Consider the following 21,722-nt stretch of genomic DNA (forward strand, 5'->3'; position numbering starts at 1 on the left):
ATAATACACAAGGTCTAAATCCTCGAAATATATACAGATAAAAATGTTAAAATGTTACATCATAACTAATCTCAAAGGTAAAAGTATAGATAAATTTATTACTTTACATGTCGGTACTAGCCCAAACTCCATGTGTGTGCCTAATGGTACATGACGTTACGCACGATACTGGTGTCACTTCTTACTTTGACGTGTATTAACATTTGGATGGCGAATATGTACTTCAGTTAGTAAAACAAAACTGTATCATTATATATACCAAAATATTCCGTTTTAATTGTATTTTATCATTATTAAATTAGATAGTCGTTTTATAAAATGTGTGTTTGTCAATCCGCCTGTTTAAACCAAAATTGTTATGAAAATAACTTGTAAGAAAACGTCGTAATTCGACGTTACGTTTGGTGACACCAGTATCGTGCGTAACGTCATACATATGTTTACAAGCTAACTTAAATGATTTACTAATTTTAAAAACGATCACTATTCGTTGAAACACTTTTTAGTCTGAAATATTCGCAATGAAGTTATATGTATGCCTTAAGCTATACTACGGAGTTTATAATGATCACTTTCGACTTGGGTTTAAATCTTCATAAAACATGACCAAGTATTGTCTCACCTATAATTAGAATTCAATATGAACAATATATAATTTGAATTAAGAAATATTTTCAAAATTAATAATTGATAGTCAAATTTATTATGAAAATGAAAAAAAAAAATATAAAGTCAATTATAATCTAATTTAACTTTTATTTATATTTTTATATGCGTTTACCTGTAAAATGAATGCGTGCAAATGTAATCAAAAGCCGCGCGCAAACGTAAAACATTTTAATCCACAAATATACTACAAATATAGCAGTTTTAATTAGAGCCGTAATTTTGCTTCATAAAATTCTACATCCAGCAGATCGATAGTGGTGTCAACATTGAAAATTGATACACATTTTCCCTAAAATACACATATTTTGTTGTAGAAATGAAGAAATCTTCGAATGTAATCTTTGTTGACGCTTGATAAAGAGTGCTTTCTTTCACGTTCGCATTTCTATCAAGTATGGCATGCCAAGTTAACATTTTAATGATTATTACAGATAGTCAAGATGGGAGAACACATAAATAACAGACAGTACACAATAACATACATTGTAATTTGTAGGACATAAGAGAAACCACGTGATAATTTCTATTTATCCTGCAATTGTTCTACTATACAGATATCGCTATGCTGTATCTGTATACTATACAGATATCGCTTTAAAACTCCGCCCAGTGCCGGACTGAGTATTGTATGAACCTGCGTGACCTCAGAATGTGACCTCAGAATGTGTATTGCAGTCGCATTCCAATGACGTATCAATTGCAAATTAACGATTACTTTTATACGTTCTGTTTGTTTTCAAACATTTCTTTAGAGAAATAAGAATCACACCAATTTCTGATAACATAAACACATGAACAGCAGTTTTTTTCTACGATGACAACTATCGATTTAAAAACTTCTAATCTTCATTTTTTTTTGCCCGTTATTCTCTAATCATCATTTTTTTAGGGCATTATTCTTTAATAATTTAACCCCATCTAAACCCTCTGTAATAGCTCGCTATAAGCTCGCATACACCTTGTTTCCTAGCCTCGTACAAATACAGCTGATATTTAAAGACACTAACCAGTTATTGTCTATATATTACACAGTGATTTGATTTAGATCTTTTTTTTTTTATTAGAGAGGGCATGGTGTATATTGTCAATAATATTTATAACCAAAACATATTTAACAAATTTTTTTAAACTGAAAACTGTAAAAAAGATGAAACAAAACTATCCAACACTTTGGTCTATCTTGGGTATAAACTTCAAATAAATATCTAATATTCACATGGGATAAGGTTCATAATATTAACACAAAAATTATTGGACTTATGGGGGTCGCCCAGATGTTCCGACACCTCGTTAGTCCGACAAAGCCGTTAATAACTGCCGTAATAGAAAATATGCTTCATGAGTAGAGCTTCATGAGGTTGAGGATGTGGGTTTAAAGAATAGCGAAGAATGAGGGGGGTATAAACTAGAGGCTCTAAAGAGCCTGTGTCGCTCACCTTGGTCTATGTGCATATTAAACAAAGGACACAGATGGATTCATGACAAAATTGTGTGTTGGTGATAGTGATGTAGATCTTACTTTACTGAACATTCTTGCTGCTTACAATCAACTCTATCTATAAAGAATTTGGCCCAGTAGTTTCAGTGGAAATTATTTTGTAAAAATTTACAAAATTTATGAAAATTGTTCAAAATTGATTACAATGTATAAAGGGCAATAACCCATTTTGGTCATGTTGACTTATTTGTAGGTCTTACTTTTCTGTAAATTATTGGTGTTTATAGTTTATCTATAATAATATTCAAGATAATAACCAAAAGCTCAAATTGTTTTCTTGAAATTACCAATTCAGGGGCAGCAACCCAACAAAGGGTTGCCTGAATAGTCTGAAAATTAAAGGGCAGATAGATCTTGACCTAATGAACATTTTTTGTTTGAAAAATTTGCTCGAAATGATTTGGGTTTAGATATATGAGCTAAAAACTGTATTTTACCCTATTTACTATTATTAGCCATGTCGGCCGTCTTAGTTCGCGGGCGGGGTTATCAGACACAATTTTTAAACTACATACCCTTATGATAATTGTTTACAACTTTGGTTAAGTTCATCTTAGTTGTTTCAGAGGAGAAGATTATTTCTAAAAGATAGTAAAAATTTACGAAAAATTGTTAAAATTTGACTATAACAGGGCAATAACTCCTTAAGGGGTCAACTGATCATTTTGGTCATGTTGACTTATTTGTAGAACTAACTTTGTTGAACATTTTTGCTGTAAACAGTTTATTTCTATCTATAATAATATTCAAGATAATAACAAATACGGCAAAATTTCCTTAAAATTACTAATTCAGGGACAGCAACCTAACAACGGATTGTCCGATTCATCTGAAAATTTCATGGCAGATAGATATTGACATGCTAAACATTTGTACTACCTGTCAGATTTGCTATAAATGCTTTGGTTTCAGAGATATAAGCCAAAATCTACATTTTACCCCTATGTTTTATTTTTAGCCATGTTGGCCATCTTGGTTGGTTGGCCGGGTCATCGGACACATTTTTTAAACTAGATACCCTAATGATGATTGTGGCCAAATTTGGCCCAGTAGTTTCAGAGGAGAAAGATTTTTGTAAAAGTTTATCAACGACGGACGCGGGACGACGGACGCCAAGTGTCGAGAAAAGCTCACTTGGCCCTTTGGGCAAGGTGAGCTTAAAATAGAGAAAAATGGACACAGAAAAAAAAAGAATAGAGAATAATTAAGTGCTAAAATATAATTAAAAAAAATGAGAATAATGGGCAAAAAGTATAAAGAATAGAGAGAAAATGGCAAAAATTGTAAAGAATACATTTATGAATGGCCTCTCCTCCCCAATCCAGACACACCTTCGTAGAATAGTTTTTGACGTGGTATTCGAACTATTTGTTCTCATATCACAGAAATAGCTTATGGCATGCCACCTATCTGGTATTACTATTAATGAAGTACCTTGAAGATATGCATATGAAGAAACCGAAAACCATGCAAGTTTTGGTAAAAGAAGATTGGAACATATTCTACTAAAAAAAAGAAATGTCCTCAGCAGTGCAGTCTATCTTCTTAAAGAAAAATGTTCACAAGATCAGAGAACGACCATTTAACTTCAAGGGGGTTAATTATTTTTTTTAACAAAAAAAAAAAATCTGATCTCCAATTTGATGGGAAAAAAATATACTGGTCAAGCAGATGACAAAAAATATATTCTTAATGCAGATTCATCCATACCGTATAGTGTTAAATTTTGAAAATAAAAATTGATTGATATCGTCAAAAAACTAAATAAACTGTTCGCAAAAATATTTCTGACTTAGAAAAAAAACATACCCTCTTTTGAAGTTAAATGGCTACTCTCTTGGGTCTTGGATGCAGTCAAAACTGTAAAACATTGTTGTATATAAACAAACTTAAGGTGGCTCGGGACTATTCGACTGCGCATAATTTCACGCATGAATTACAAAAATATTTGTCGTAAATTCGATATAATTTTTTTAAATATTTTGATTGATTAGAAATGTTAAATCATTGTAGTTATGTGACTAATAGAATATTTTCGTTATTATCCGTATTTGTTAAATGGTCAACATGACATTTTCCACCATTTTCCCGCCAAAATTTGGGTTTTAAGGCAAAATATTTTTTTTTCCTTATCGGTGACCTATGTTTTTTATTGGCTCAGTCTTTGAAGCTATATTCCAGCTTTTCATATTACAGTTTTGGACCAATTGTCATAGAACGTTTTTTTGATATTCCGATAAAAATATGTCAACACCTCTATTTACCCTATCATTTCCTTGAAAAATGGTCCCTTTTACATACCTATTTAAAAGTAAAATTTTTAGCTTAAATGGTCCGTGACCCCCTATTTTTTTCAACCAATTTGATTCATTTTCTTTAAAGAATAAAAAAAACAAAAATACGGCACTTCTGATAGAAACTTCGAATAGGCCCGAGCCACCTTAACTAATGTTCTTCTCAAAATAATCATGTTCACTGAACCAAGCATCTCACATATAATCGTCTAAGCGGTAAAGCCTAACTGGAGCCTTAACTTTCTTATTTCTCTGCTTTGGGAGAGATACATAGCTGTATATCGTCATGTTAGTTATTCGATAAAACTTCTCAAACATTATTTAGTTTGACAAAATGTGCACTTCTCCGCGTCACAATCATTCTATATTTTTGGGGTGAATATATCTGACTACTTTCGATAATACATATCTACCAACCAACCGTGATAAATTGCCTGAGCCTACTGCGTATCTAGACAAATTCGCGGCGGTCCCTATTCAATACTAGTATATACTTTCATTGTCCTGTGGCAGTTCGAGTGGCATTGACCTTTTTTTCGTGTCGGATGGCAACTATTACAGGACCTGTCTATTTTATTTTTTTATTATTATTATTAACTGATTGTTCTCAGCCTGAACATGCATGTCAGTAATATTTGCCACTGGACATCACGCAAAATTATAATATTGCAAGTACTTTGTGAATATGTTACTAGTATTATTACTTTGAGGACTCTCTAAAGGATTGGTTTTAACTGATCGGATTATTCTCTTGAAATCATCAAAATTATTTATTTTAAAAAGTTGTTCAATTATTCCATGTCGGACTATTTGGGGCGAAGGACTAATGGGGAGTCGGACTATTGGGATGTCGGACCAATTGGTCGTCGGATTAATGGGAATTCAGAATAACAGGACTGCCCCGATTTATAATTCTTTATTTCTCCTCTCATGTATTTTTTTTTCTCGAGACTTTTAAATCCCTTTCAATGAGTGACAACACAGTCATGCAATTTCTTGTATCTTGTTTGAAATAAATTAGCGGTTTAATGCTCTCATTTAATTGGAGATTAAAAATTTACTGATTTTACCACGGTTGTGCCAAATACTATAGTATAGGATTCATTCGAGTTCCCAAATCTTTTAACCTAAGTGTTGCTGAACAGACGGCCTACTTCGATTCGTTCAACTCGGATTGGCTCGAGTTATAAAATCAGTGTTAATGAGCATGTGCATAACCATCCAGATTGGGAGAATCGAAGTGAAAACCAGAATTGAGTCAGATTCTCAAAATGGAAGATATAAATATAACAGCAGTGGTCAATGATTTTTTATGGACTTCGACAATAAACTTTATATTCAAATAAATAACAATGGATTTAAGACTAGTGCTGATTTAGTTCCCCATTCCCCTCGTTTTTTCGAGACTTTTCTATCCTTTACAATTTAACACATGCAATTTCTTGTATATCGAAATTGGACATGTTTTGGTGTCAATTGAAAGTAGACCCGTTAAAAATGATGAAAATCGCTGAAATCGTGTTGACGTCGTGAAAAATGATGAAAATCGAGATAATCGTCATGACGTTGTGAAAAATGATGAAAATTGCGAAAATTTACGATTGTCACAAAGACGTTTAGAATTAAATGGAACTAAATTGACTCTGAAAATATTAATAGTCACTTAATTGTCTATTAGTTAATAGTAGCCTTAAAAGTGATTCGTGCAACGCTATTGAAGAATCACTCTATTAAGTACGATGTAATTGTCAAGTAGATATTCAATAGTCTATTAACTTAATAGACGTTTGTGCAACCCAGTCCCAGAAACTGTATACGTGTAAAGGTTAAATAAAGGTCAACTATGTTGACAAGCCTAATTTTAAACATGTCATCAAATTATTATACAGTCATGGCTACAATTTTCAAAATGATTACAAACATAGCTAATCAAAAATAATCAATGATGGGGAACCCTAAAAATAATTTGTCCCTTTCGGCTGATTTTAAAATTACAAACTCTTAAAAGTCCTTAAAGAATTTTGTAATTGACGGAATAATATTTTATCTATTTTATTGAATACTATTTTATATGTTGTGTTTTATAAACTGTTGTTTGTCTGTTTGAAGTGTTTCGTTTATTGCCGTTGTTATTTTGTCCTTAACTTATGAGTTATAAGTACAGCTCTTTATAAGAACCAGACAGACTGCGATATATGAGGGTTTCAGATTTGTCTATAGTAGGTTAAGTAAGTAGGTAAATAAATAGTTTATTAAGGTGGAACCTAACACTACAGGGAGATAACTCGGTAAATTCAGCTAAACGTTTAAATCACGTTGTGTTTTGAAGAGAATATGGAGCTTCTCAATGATCAAAATTAATGTTTGTCAAACTGCTATATAACCAGTGTAATTTTTCTGATAAATTGGTTCGTTTAAATATTTTGAAATTTTTATATTTTTGTAAAAGGGTCATAGTAAATACTTTTTCAAAATTTTTATGAAAATTAAACGAGCCAAATTGATTTTAGTGAAAGTGTATATGTTGGGTACCACCTTAAAGTGTCACATATTGATTGACATAATTATAAGCAACATTATATAAATATATACACATTAAACAATCAATATCCAGCCATAAAAACGACTTATAAGACACTAAAAAGCTTAAAATTCTATAAACATTTCAAATATATCCCGTAAAAATCATACAAGTCACAAAAAATCACCATTAAAATAAAATATTACTATAATCAATAAATATATATATGTAAAAGTTGTCGAAATCTGACTTTCCTGATAAAAAATAAAATAATAAAACTATGAAGCTAGTAAAAATTTCATAAAGAGCTGTTAAACAATTTTGTTCGCCAGAAAAATTTATATAAAAATTTGCATAGGAAATATTGTATATCATAGCAGTTCATAGTTGCAATAAATTTTGAACATTATGAAAAGGTTAAATAATATACCGAATAACGTCATAAAGTGTGCATTACATAAGGAAATGTTTTTCAGTCTCTACACTGCAACTATCTTCTACGGGTGTAGGCGGCCTGGAGTATCTGCTAATTTCGTGCGCTAGCGGTAGAGCACCGGAGCGAAACAGAGCCATAGCACGCCTTTCCTATTTAGAAATGTTTAAAAGCACATAAGGTTCTGTTTTCACACATTGTTTATAACATCTATAAGTACGCAATTTGTTTCCGTTTTTTACATTGCGACGGTCATCAACAAGTTCTTCATACCATTCTGTTTTGTCCAGCTCACATGTTTTTTCACTTATCATATGCATAGTAACTGATTTAGTCAATAATGTTGTTATACGTCGGATCCTTTAGTCTGACCCGGTCAACAATCTTATGCACTTCAAATGACCAACCCTTTCTATAAATTGCCTGGTAGAAGCAGTAATGAACTACCGCTAACAAATGAAATTTGAGTGAGAAAGATGAGGGGTTGCCATGGTAACGGACACTCTAATTTTTGGGAGTTAAGCGTGGTAAAATCATTCAAATAGCAGCTAAATCATTACAATTCATAGCCTGATTATGAATAGAATCAAAATTTTTCAGAAACTTACATATACAACATTGATATAACTTGGTTTAAAGGGAAACTCCGCAAAAAAATTAAAAAATGATATTATGTCCATTCTGTACACAAAAGCTCAAATTCATAAATATTAAACTTTTCAATAAATGTGTTCGTAGATAGTAGATGTTTTTGTGTTCTGTTAAATTGTTCCTTTTAAAATTGTTAAACGATGATGACTGATGTACCCATATTTTGACTATTATATTTATTGTGTCTGTTTATTTAACGCATCAATGTAAAAATATCGGAAATTGATGAGACTGTCATTACAAAAGTGAGAGGGTTAGCGCTATAGAACCAGGTTTAATCCACCATTTTCTACATTTGAAAATGCCTGTACCAAGTCAGGAATATGACAGTTCTTGTCCATTCGTTTTTGATGCGTTTTGTTATTTGATTTTGCCATGTGATTATGGACTTTCCCAATTGATCTTCCTCTAAGTTCAGTATTTTTGTGATTTTACTTTTTATTCTGCTAGACAAGAGATCACCAGCGATTTTAAATTTAGCGTATCAATTCTCCGCGTGTCGCCATTTTGACCACCTTCTCCGTTTTTTACCACGATATGTCTATGAACCACAAAGGACCAAAACCACAGTAACCTAATCTATTCGTAATTGAGTGTCAATATCGTGTCAATCGTACGGTTGTTTTATCCTACTAACTAACTTGATACGGAAAATGTTTGTTTTTTTAAGTAACCAAGGTCTGTCGTTTTTAATTGTTTATATGAGAATTGGTTAAAAAGTCGCAGTTCAAAGTCATAAATTATCATAAATAAGTGTTTCGTGAAAATTGTTTTCGAAAATCCAATTTGTTCATAATTCTTTTATGTAATAAACTTATTTTTTAAATAAATTCGGACCTTCCCTTGTCTGATCACCAGCATGGCTAAAGGTATTACTCCAAAATGTATTGTGAGGTGACACGTCCAGGTATGCAAGCGATTTCCTGTCGGACTAGCAAGTTCGTGCATCGTTTCAGTAGGGGTTCGTGTTGTTTATTCTTTAGTTTTCTATGTTGTGTCGAGTGTGCTGTTGTTTGTTTGTCTTTTTTCATTTAAAGCCATGGCGTTGTCAGTTTGTTTTAGATTTATGAGTTTGACTGTCCCTTTGGTATCTTTCGTCTCTCTTTTTTAGGCAGTATAGGTTACAGATGTTCTACCTATTTAAATCATCACATTGGACAGGACCGTGGGCTACATTCTTCCCAGTTGATCATACTTCCTTGTACTACCTATTTAAATCATCACGTTGGACAGGACCGTGGGCTACATTCTTCCCAGTTGATCATACTTCCTTGTACTCTTCCTTGATTCATAATTGAAATGGCAAAAACATTAACGGTGGTTCTGCGATGAACATTCAGGGGTATTCAACGCCGTGCAGAACATTCATTTAGAAAGCCGGATCTGGATAGAAAACTACAAAAACAAGTGACGTTAGGATATGAGATTGCTGAAAAGACAGTACCATCGGAAAACATATATCCTGGGTAGAGTTTCTTTTAACGGTATACAAAAAAAGTAAAATCATCAAAATACTGAACTCTGAGGAAACTGTTTCAAAACGGAAAGTCCCTTATCAAATGGCAAATTCAAAAGCTCAAACACATCAAACGAATGGATAACAACTATCATATTCTTGACTTGGTACAGGCATTTTAATTTCTTATGTATAAAATGGTGGATTAAACCCGGTTTTAAATCTAGACGAACTTCTCACTGTTTTGACAGTCGCATCAAATTCCATTACATGTATATTGACAACGATGTGTGAACAAAACAAACAAACAAAATAGGTAAATAGTCTAATTCGGTAGGTCATTTTTGTGAAAAGGGAACGAATAGTTTTTTAGTGCAGACCAATTAAAGAAGGTTCTTAAAATTTAACACTTTAATACAGAAAGAAGAAGATGTGTTATGACACCAAATAAGACAACTTTAGTCTAAGTTCAACAAATCAAGATAGTTGGTAAGATAAATTCGTTACATAGTGTACTAGTGACCTTCGCTCTCACCCCATATGGAATTTACTGACCCTGTATATATCATATTAGGTCACTAACACACTATGTAACTAATAATATCCGATATTATACGTGAAACGGATATTCCATAACAGTCAACCAACTCAAAAAGCAGTTCGTTCGTTCAAACCATGGAAGTATCATATTGATATGGTAGTATTATAATAGGTAGGCACTTAAAGTTAACTATCGAGAGACGTTAACCACCGAGAGTCGGTTTTTAGACCCGCCCAGTGCACCTAAGCACGCCTACTTTTGGAGCTCTTTAGTATGAAGATAAGAAAAATATACAAAATTACGGAACTGTATACCCTGTTTTATCCTTGTTGTTGGTGTTTCTTGCGCATGCGCACAAAGCACGGTGATAGTTACGGTTACTGACTCAGGAACCTTGTATATTATATACGTTTAATAAACTGGATCCTTGTTGTGTTCAGTTATCGATACACTACGATGGAATTACGGACCAGTTTAACATAAACATGGTAAATAGATAGACAGCTGATAATCATAATTGATTAAGAAATAACCTGGAAGAAGAAATGAGTTAACTATTGATTACAACAGAGACGAGAATGCCATCGTGTTTGTTCTGCTAAAAAAAGCAGGAACATTGGAGTTTATGGTTAGATTTTAAATATTTATTGTCTCCAAACTGGGTAAATTTGATATAGTAACACCCCCCCCCCCTTTTTTTTTTTAAATAACTCGAGAACCACACATCTCGCTCGCTTAACAAAGTAACAATAAGAAATAATTATTGTTAGTTTCAAGAATAATTAATCGTCAAAACTTATCCCCTCCCCGACATCAAAGGAAGTTAAATGTATTATCCCAAAATTAGACCAAATTTTTATGATATAAGGACGTCTTGACAGGCTATTATTTTGTTTTGTTGGTTTTTTTTTGCTTTGACGTCTTCCTCCTGTATGAAAAAAAAACCATAATAGACCCCCCCCCCCTTTTCCCCCATAATATAGCTTTTTAAGAAGTCATAACTATTTGGACTACCCCTGAATATATTTCAGACAGACTCTTCTCTAAAAAAATGTAAACATGATTTGAGAGAAATCTTTGGAATAGTTTTTTAAATGATTTAATTATTATGTCATGTATATAATTGACATTAACATAGTTATAAACTGAGACTACTAGTATAACACATAGTGTTCTAGTAGTCTCAGCTATAAACTTTCCATTGTATTGACCAATATGACTAACTCATATGCTCTTTCCCATAAATGTCACAATATCAATATATTACAGTAAAACTGATAGTTTGATGACATTGTTTAAGACTATTGACCTCAGGTCAGCCTAAACTGAGTTTAAAACTGTAATTTATAATTCATTAAAACAGTTGAAGACATGTACCTTCTGAAATGTGATTGCATCAAAATTAAACCTAAGGCATAACATACTTAGTGTGCAGGAAGTGCCACCAAATAAATACTGATTTGTAAAATTAGATGATGATATTTGTGAAGTCAAAGATATTATAGCTAGTTATAACTGGTTTTAGATATAAATCTGAGTAAAAGGTTGATTTATATGTGCTCTTTCATGTTTAGATTATAATTTAAATTTAATCTTTTGAAGTTTTTTTTATAATATTAAGACATTAAAATCACAATTATTTATTTATACACAAAAAAATAATTTTTGTCCTTTTTTAGTTGAATGACTGTACACAAACATTATACACACATAATTTTGATAATTCTGTAATGTTTTTTTTCTATAGCCCCAGAATGTGACAAAAGACTTATTAATCCAGATTTACAAAAAATAGAAATAGTTCAGCTACCATAAGACTGCTATGACAAAAATTTTGCAGTTTCCAGAATTTGAGGTAGAGTATAGTTAGGAATAGTTTGATTATGCAGATGCTTAGTTTGCCATAAACAATTATGCCCTTGATACAAAAGCAGAGGAAACAAAAAAGTATGAAAATAGTTGAAAAAAGTAATCATTATTACCTAGTCATATACTGTAAATAGAAAAAGAGAAAAGCACTGGTTATGATTTGGTATTTTTAATAGCATTATCATTTGTCCATAACTTGGAATATATACTGGATTGAGCTTGACATTTATTTAATATCATTGACACATGGTTGCAAGAAATGAAAGATGGTAATTTAAACCTAGCAATTTTATTAAGATTTAAAAAAAAGCTTTTGATTTGGTAGAATATGACTTTCTTTGTTTAAAGCTCGACATGTATGGATTTAGTGAGACTACTGTTAGTTTTTTTAAGTCGTACCTGAATAACAAAAGGTATACATTTGTAATGTTAACTCTGAACAACAACATGTAAAATTTGGTGTTCCCCAATGTTCTATACCTTGTCCTCTATTGTTTGTGCTATTTATAAATGACCTTCCCTTATGCATTAAAAATTGTGAAACAGACCTATATCGTTGTATATGCTGATGACACCACTATTCATAAATCAGGGGGAAACATCTAGAAAATATAAATGATGATGTTCAAGAAGATTTATACAGGGTTGAAGAGTGGTGTAAAATGAATAACATGTTCATAGATGCAAATGAAACAAAATGTTTGATTACTGGAACAAAGCAGAAACTATTCAGACTTTTCAACCAAACTTGATAATAAATTAAAGTACATGTATTACAAAATTCTTCATGTGAAAAAATATTAGTTTCAAAATTGACAGCCCACTAAGTAACTGGAGAAATCAAATTGACCAAGGTTGTGCTAATATATCATCCAGAATATACCATCTTTCTTAAATACATTTTTTTTATATAACTGCAAGAAAACATAATACAATGGGTGTTCTGCCCCTAATTGACTACTGTTGTATTATTTGGGAGGAATGTAAAAATTGAGGGATAACAAGAATTTTAAAAATCCAAAAAAAGGACAGCATGATAAATTCTAGATGCAGATCCGTTATCCCTCTTGGTATATAGGAGCACTATATTCTATGTTAACCTCCGCCAGTAGGTATCAACAAATACTGTTGATAGACGGTATATAGGAGCACTATATTCCGTGTTAACCACCGACGGTAGGTATAGACAAATACTGGTGATAGACGGTATATAGGAGCACTATATTGTATGTTAACCACTGACGGTAGGTATAGCAAAATACTGTTGATAGACGGTATATAGGAGCACTATATCTTATGTTAACCACCGACGGTAGGTATAGACAAATACTGGTTATAGACGGTATATATGAGCCACTACCGACAGTAGGTATATACAAATACTGTTGATAGACGGTATCAAAGAGCACTGTATTGTATGTTAACCAGCGACGGTAGGTATAGACAAATACTGTTGATGAACGGTATATAGGAGCACTATATTGTATGTTAACTACCGACAGTAGGTATAGACAAATACTGTTGATAGACGGTATATAGGAGCACTATATTGTATGTTAACTACCGACGGTAGGTATAGACAAATACTGTTGATAGACAGTATATAGGAGCACTATATTATATGTTAACTACCGACAGTAGGTATAGACACATACTGTTGATACAAGGTATATAGGAGCACTATATTGTAAGTTAACTACCGACGGTAGGTATAGACAAATACTGTTGATAGACGGTATATTGGAGCACTATTTTGTATGTTAACCACCGACGGTAGGTATAGACATTTACTGTTGATAGATGGTATATAGGAGCACTATATTGTATGTTAACTACCGACAGTAGGTATAGACAAATACTGTTGATAGACAGTTTATGGGAGCACTATATTGTATGTTAACCACCGACGGAACGTATAGACAAATTCTGTTGATAGACGGTATATAGAAGCACTATATTGTATGTTAACCACCGACGGTAGGTATAGAAAAATACTGTTGATAGACGGTATATAGGAGCACTATATTGTATGTTAACTACCGACGGTAGGTATAGACAAATACTGTTGATAGACGGTATATAGGAGCACTATATTGTATGTTAACTACCGACACTAGGTATAGACAAATACTGTTGATAGACGGTATATGGGAGCACTATATTGTATGTTAACCACCGACGGTAGGTAAAGACAAATACTGTTGATAGACGGTATATATATAGGAGCACTATATTGTATGTTAACCACCGACGGTAGGTATAGACAAATACTGTTGATAGACGGTTTATGGGAGCACTATATTGTATGTTAACCACCGACGGTAGGTATAGACATATACTGTTGATAGACGGTATATAGAAGCACTATATTGTATGTTAACTACCGACAGTAGGTATAGACAAATACTGTTGATAGACGGTATATGGGAGCACTATGTTGTATGATAACCACCGGCGGTAGGTATAGACAAATAATGTTGATAGACGGTATATACATTGTAGGAGCACTATATTGTATGTTAACCACCGACGGTAGGTATAGACAAATACTGTTGATAGACGGTATATAGAAGCACTATATTGTATGTTAACTACCGACAGTAGGTATAGACAAATACTGTTGATAGACGGTATATAGGAGCATTATATTGTATGTTAACCACCGACGGTAGGTATAGACAAATACTGTTGATAGACGGTATTTAGGAGCACTATATAGTATGTTAACTACCGACAGTAGGTATAGACAAATACTGTTGATAGACGGTATATGGGAGCACTATGTTGTATGTTAACCACCGGCGGTAGGTATAGACAAATACTGTTGATAGACGGTATATACATTGTAGGAGCACTATATTGTATGTTAACCACCGACGGTAGGTATAGACAAATACTGTTGATAGACGGTATATAGAAGCACTATATTGTATGTTAACTACCGACAGTAGGTATAGGGTATAGACAAATACTGTTGATAGACGGTATATAGGAGCATTATATTGTATGTTAACCACCGACGGTAGGTATAGACATATACTGTTGATAGATGGTATATAGGAGCACTATATTGTATGTTAACCACTGACGGTAGGTATAGCCAAATACTGTTGATAGACGGAATATAGGAGCACTATATCTTATGTTAACCACCGACGGTAGGTATAGACAAATACTGGTGATAGACGGTATATAGGAGCAACTACCGACAGTAGGTATAGACAGATACTGTTGATAGACGGTATCAAAGAGCACTATATTGTATGTAAACCAGCGACGGTAGGTATAGACAAACACTGTTGATAAACGGTATATAGGAGCACTATATTGTATGTTAACTACCGACGGTAGGTATAGACAAATACTGTTGATAGACGGTATATAGAAGCACTATATTGTATGTTAACTACCGACAGTAGGTATAGACAAATACTGTTGATAGACGGTTTATGGGAGCACTATATTGTATGTTAACCACCGTCGGTAGGTATAGACATATACTGTTGATAGACGGTATATAGGAGCACTATATTGTATGTTAACCACTGACGGTAGGTATAGACAAATACTGTTGATAGACGGTATATAGGAGCACTATATTGTATGTTAACTACCGACGGTAGGTATTATAGACAAATACTGTTGATAGACGGTATTTAGAAGCACTATATTGTATGTTAACTACCGACAGTAGGTATAGACAAATACTGTTGATAGACGGTATATGGGAGCACTATGTTGTATGTTAACCACCGACGGTAGGTATAGACAAATACTGTTGATAGACGGTATATAGAAGCACTATATTGTATGTTAACTACCGACAGTAGGTAAATACAAATACTGTTGATAGACGGTTTATGGGAGCACTATATTGTATGTTAACCAGCGACGGTAGGTATAGACAAATTCTGTTGATAGACGGTATATAGGAGCACTATATTGTATGTTAACCACCGACGGTAGGTATAGACAAATACTGTTGATAGACGGTATATAGGAGCACTATATTGTATGTTAACTACCGACGGTAGGTATAGACAAATACTGTTGATAGACGGTATATAGGAGCACTATATTGTATGTTAACTACCGACAGTAGGTATAGACAAATACTGTTGATAGACGGTATATAGGAGCACTATATTGTATGTTATTAACCGACGGTAGGTATAGACAAATACTGTTGATAGATGGTATATAGGAGCACTAAATTGTATGTTAACTACCGACGGTAGGTATAGACAAATACTGTTGATAGACAGTATATAGGAGCACTATATTGTATGTTCACTACCGACAGTAGGTATAGACAAATACTGTTGATACACGGTATATAGGAGCACTATATTGTATGTTAACTACCGACAGTAGGTATAGACAAATACTGTTGATAGACGGTATATAGGAGCACTATATTGTATGTTAACCACCGACGGTAGGTATAGACAAATACTGTTCATAGATGGTATATAGGAGCACTATATTGTATGTTAACCAGCGACGGTAGGTATAGACAAATACTGTTGATAAACGGTATATAGGAGCACTATATTGTATGTTAACTACCGACGGTAGGTATAGACAAATACTGTTGATAGACGGTATATAGAAGCACTATATTGTATGTTAACTACCGACAGTAGGTATAGACAAATACTGTTGATAGACGGTTTATGGGAGCACTATATTGTATGTTAACCACCGACGGTATGTATAGACATATACTGTTGATAGACAGTATATAGGAGCACTATATTGTATGTTAACTACCGACAGTAGGTATGGACAAATACTGTTGATAGACGGTTTATGGGAGCACTATATTGTATGTTAACCACCGACGGTAGGTATAGACATATACTGTTGATAGACGGTATATAGGAGCACTATATTGTATGTTAACCACTGACGGTAGGTATAGACAAATACTGTTGATAGACGGTATATAGGAGCACTATATTGTATGTTAACTACCGACGGTAGGTATAGACAAATACTGTTGATAGACGGTATTTAGGAGCACTATATTGTATGTTAACTACCGACAGTAGGTATAGACAAATACTGTTGATAGACGGTATATAGGAGCACTGTATTGTATGTTAACCACCGACGGTAGGTATAGACAAATACTGTTCATAGATGGTATATAGGAGCACTATATTGTATGTTAACTACCGACAGTAGGTATAGACACATACTGTTGATACACGGTATATAGGAGCACTATATTGTATGTTAACCACCGACAGTAGGTATAGTCAAATACTGTTGATAGACAGTATATAGGAGCACTATATTGTATGTTAACTACCGACAGTAGGTATAGACACATACTGTTGATACACGGTATATAGGAGCACTATATTGTATGTTAACCAGCGACGGTAGGTATAGACAAATACTGTTGATAAACGGTATATAGGAGCACTATATTGTATGTTAACTACCGACGGTAGGTATAGACAAATACTGTTGATAGACGGTATATAGAAGCACTATATTGTATGTTAACTACCGACAGTAGGTATAGACAAATACTGTTGATAGACGGTTTATGGGAGCACTATATTGTATGTTAACCACCGACGGTAGGTATAGACATATACTGTTGATAGACGGTATATAGGAGCACTATATTGTATGTTAACCACTGACGGTAGGTATAGACAAATACTGTTGATAGACGGTATATAGGAGCACTATATTGTATGTTAACTACCGACGGTAGGTATAGACAAATACTGTTGATAGACGGTATTTAGGAGCACTATATTGTATGTTAACTACCGACAGTAGGTATAGACAAATACTGTTGATAGACGGTATATGGGAGCACTATGTTGTATGTTAACCACCGACGGTAGGTATAGACAAATACTGTTGATAGACGGTATATACATTGTAGGAGCACTATATTGTATGTTAACCACCGACGGTAGGTATAGACAAATACTGTTCATAGATGGTATATAGGAGCATTATATTGTATGTTAACTACCGACGGTAGGTATAGTAAAATACTGTTGATAGACAGTATATAGGAGCACTATATTGTATATTAACTACCGACAGTAGGTATAGACACATACTGTTGATACACGGTATATAGGAGCACTATATTGTATGTTAACCAGCGACGGTAGGTATAGATAAATACTGTTGGTAGACGGTATATAGGAGCACTATATTGTATGTTAACTACCGACAGTAGGTATAGACAAATACTGTTGATAGACGGTATATAGGAGCACTATATTGTATGTTAACCATCGACGGTAGGTATAGACAAATACTGTTGATAGATGGTATATAGGAGCACTATATTGTATGTTAACTACCGACGGTAGGTATAGACAAATACTGTTGATAGACAGTATATAGGAGCACTATATTATATGTTAACTACCGACAGTAGGTATAGGCACATACTGTTGATACAAGGTATATATGAGCACTATATTGTAAGTTAACTACCGACGGTAGGTATAGACAAATACTGTTGATAGACGGTATATTGGAGCACTATTTTGTATGTTAACCACCGACGGTAGGTATAGACATATACTGTTGATAGATGGTATATAGGAGCACTATATTGTATGTTAACTACCGACAGTAGGTATAGACAAATAATGTTGATAGACAGTTTATGGGAGCACTATATTGTATGTTAACCACTGACGGAACGTATAGACAAATTCTGTTGATAGACGGTATATAGGAGCACTATATTGTATGTTAACCACTGACGGTAGGTATAGACAAATACTGTTGATAGACGGTATATAGGAGCACTATATTGTATGTTAACTACCGACGGTAGGTATAGACAAATACTGTTGATAGACGGTATATAGGAGCACTATATTGTATGTTAACTACCGACAATAGGAGCACTATATTGTATGTTAACTACCGACAGTAGGTATAGACAAATAATGTTGATAGACAGTTTATTGGAGCACTATATTGTATGTTAACCACCGACGGAACGTATAGACAAATTCTGTTGATAGACGGTATATAGGAGCACTATATTGTATGTTAACCACCGACGGTAGGTATAGGCAAATACTGTTGATAGACGGTATAGAGGAGTACTATATTGTATGTTAACTACCGACGGTAGGTATAGACAAATACTGTTGATAGACGGTATATAGGAGCACTATATTGTATGTTAACTACCGACACTAGGTATAGACAAATACTGTTGATAGACGGTATATAGGAGCACTATATTGTATGTTAACTACCGACACTAGGTATAGACAAATACTGTTGATAGACGGTATATGGGAGCACTATATTGTATGTTAACCACCGACGGTAGGTATAGACAAATACTGTTGATAGACGGTATGTAGGAGCACTATATTGTATGTTAACTACCGACACTAGGTATAGACAAATACTGGTGATAGACGGTATATAGGAGCACTTTATTGCATGTTAACCACCGACGGTAGGTATAGACAAATACTGTTGATGGACGGTGCAAAGGAGTACTATATCGTATGTTAACCACCGACGGTAGGTATAGACAAATACTGTTGATAGACGGTATATAGGAGGACTGTATTGTATGTTAACCACCGACGGTAGGTATAGACAAATACTGTTGATATACGGTATATAGGAGTATTGTAATTTATGTCAAACATCGACGATAGGTATGGACAAAATCCGACAAATACTGTATACAGACAGTGTATAGAAGTACTGTATTGTATGGTAAACACTGACGGTTGGTATGGACAATTTTTGTATCATGCATCAATTGTAAATAAAAGTATCATGTGAGTGACACAGGCTCATTGAAGCCTCTAGTTTTAATATTATTAATGTGGAGATCTGGTCTAATTTATCATTTTCTCTATTACATGCATGATAACTGCACCAATTGAATTGAAATAAAAGTGATAATATTTCTATTGTAGGTTATCAAGATTTAGTGTTTCCATACAAGTGACAAAGATTGAACAACAAAAACATCTCAAACTTTACAGGACAGAGTAGACTTTTTTCATTGTGCTTAGTTTTGTCTTTATGTCTAAATTATGATACCTTTGAAAAAACCAATAAAATATGGAATAACATTTATTTCTATCTTATAAAGTGGAGTGAAGAAATAAGGGGTCATTGAAAACATAAGAATATATTGCTATCATATATGCAGATCAGCAGCCCATACATTTGCTATAGCACATAAATATGGGACCAATAATTTCAAGTTGCCTTTTAAAAAAGACCTTATTAATGTTATGCGAGATACCACCAAAGACCACTAGGTGTTGATCAAATGATATTGTAAATAAGAGGGTTGTCCAAAATATTTCCAACAGCTGTTTGATATACACTACCTTAATCAAACCACAATGGTAAAAAAACAGTTTTGGTCAGTCTTAAAAGAAGCAAATATAATTTAGAAAAAGTGCAAGCTGTTGATAAAAACTACAAATAACTGCCAGTCCTAAATGTGGGTGGAGATTACCATTTAGCACAAATGAGTTTCTGGACTAAAGAAAGTAATTTCGGCACAAACCGATTATACCCTTTCAAAAACTATGTGTAGTCCCTTTTATAAAAGTGGCAGATTATCTTTCTATCTAGAGTATCTATGACAACTAACTGCTGCTCCTAGTGACGTTAGTCTTTGGTTTTTGAAAAGATTGGATATATTGTCACAATTCTTTTCTAAGGTACAGGTCTGATAAACAGGAAGTAGCCAGATTAGCTACTAAATATATGCACACTGAAATATAGTCCCTTAAAATTCCCATGGCTGTGTACATGTTCAGATACGAACTATGAAAATTTTGTTTATATCTTTAGAGAAGTAAAATCAAGTATGTATGTCTTTAGTTTTGTCAAATTACTGTCTTGTTTTGTCCTGTTATTAGGTAACAGTACTGATACAATACTGTAAAAATACGGAGATGTGGTATGATTGCCAATGAGACGCCTACATGTATCCACTCAAGTTCAAATAAAGTGGATGTAAGCAGTTATATGCAACCATACAGCCTTCAACAATGAGAAAAATCATATCAAATAGACCCTTGTAAATAGGTGTTGATCAAATGATATTGTAAATAAGAGGGTTGTATATTTCATGACGGTATAATACTAAACCCCTAACAGGAGGGATTGTGCCTGATATTCATATGATGAAGACATAATCTTTCAATCAGTTTAATTAAGGTCTGGTTCTGGCATGTCAATAACTGCTTGTAGTCTGTTGTTATTTATGTATTATTGTCATTTTGTTTATTTTCTTTTGTTTCATATTCTGACATCGGACTCGGACTTCTCTTAAACTGAGCTTTACTGTGCGTATTGTTTCGCGTTTGTTTATTCTACATTGGCTACAGGTATAGGGGAGGATTGAGATCTCAAAAAACATGTTTAATCCCGCCGCAATTTTGCGCCTGTCCCAAGTTAGGAGCCTCTGACCTTTGTTAGTCTTGTATGATATATAATTTTAGTTTCTTGTGTATAATTCGGAGCTTAGTATGACGTCCATTATCACTGAACTAGTATACATATTTGTTTAGGGGCCAGCTGACGGACACCTCCGTGTGCGGGAGTTTCTCGCTACATTGAAGATCTATCGGTGGCCTTCGGCTGTTGTCTGCTCTATGGTCGGGTTGTTGTCTCCTTGACACATTCCCCATTTCCATACTCAATTTTATAGTATGATTTACATCTGCAATAATCACGAAACAATCAGAGACAAGTTTGGGTCTAAATCTGTATGTCCCACATAATCAAATTGACCGAA

The 21,722-nt window shown here is 33.6% G+C and overlaps 1 protein-coding gene and 1 long non-coding RNA gene across 2 annotated transcripts in view; one reads left to right on the plus strand and one right to left on the minus strand.

Moving 5' to 3' along the window:
- Nucleotides 1-21,722, minus strand: part of LOC139498303 (low-density lipoprotein receptor-like) — a 69,180-nt gene that overhangs the window by 17,238 nt on the left and 30,220 nt on the right. The gene's annotated exons all lie outside the window — the stretch shown is intronic.
- On the plus strand, nucleotides 10,425-20,037 carry LOC139498300 (uncharacterized). The gene is made up of 3 exons (XR_011657878.1): nucleotides 10,425-10,691; nucleotides 11,811-11,918; nucleotides 19,879-20,037. It is a non-coding gene; the product is annotated as an uncharacterized lncRNA (long non-coding RNA).

This window comes from Mytilus edulis, chromosome 12 (genome assembly GCF_963676685.1).
Source record: "Mytilus edulis chromosome 12, xbMytEdul2.2, whole genome shotgun sequence".
Lineage (NCBI taxonomy): Eukaryota > Metazoa > Mollusca > Bivalvia > Mytilida > Mytilidae > Mytilus > Mytilus edulis.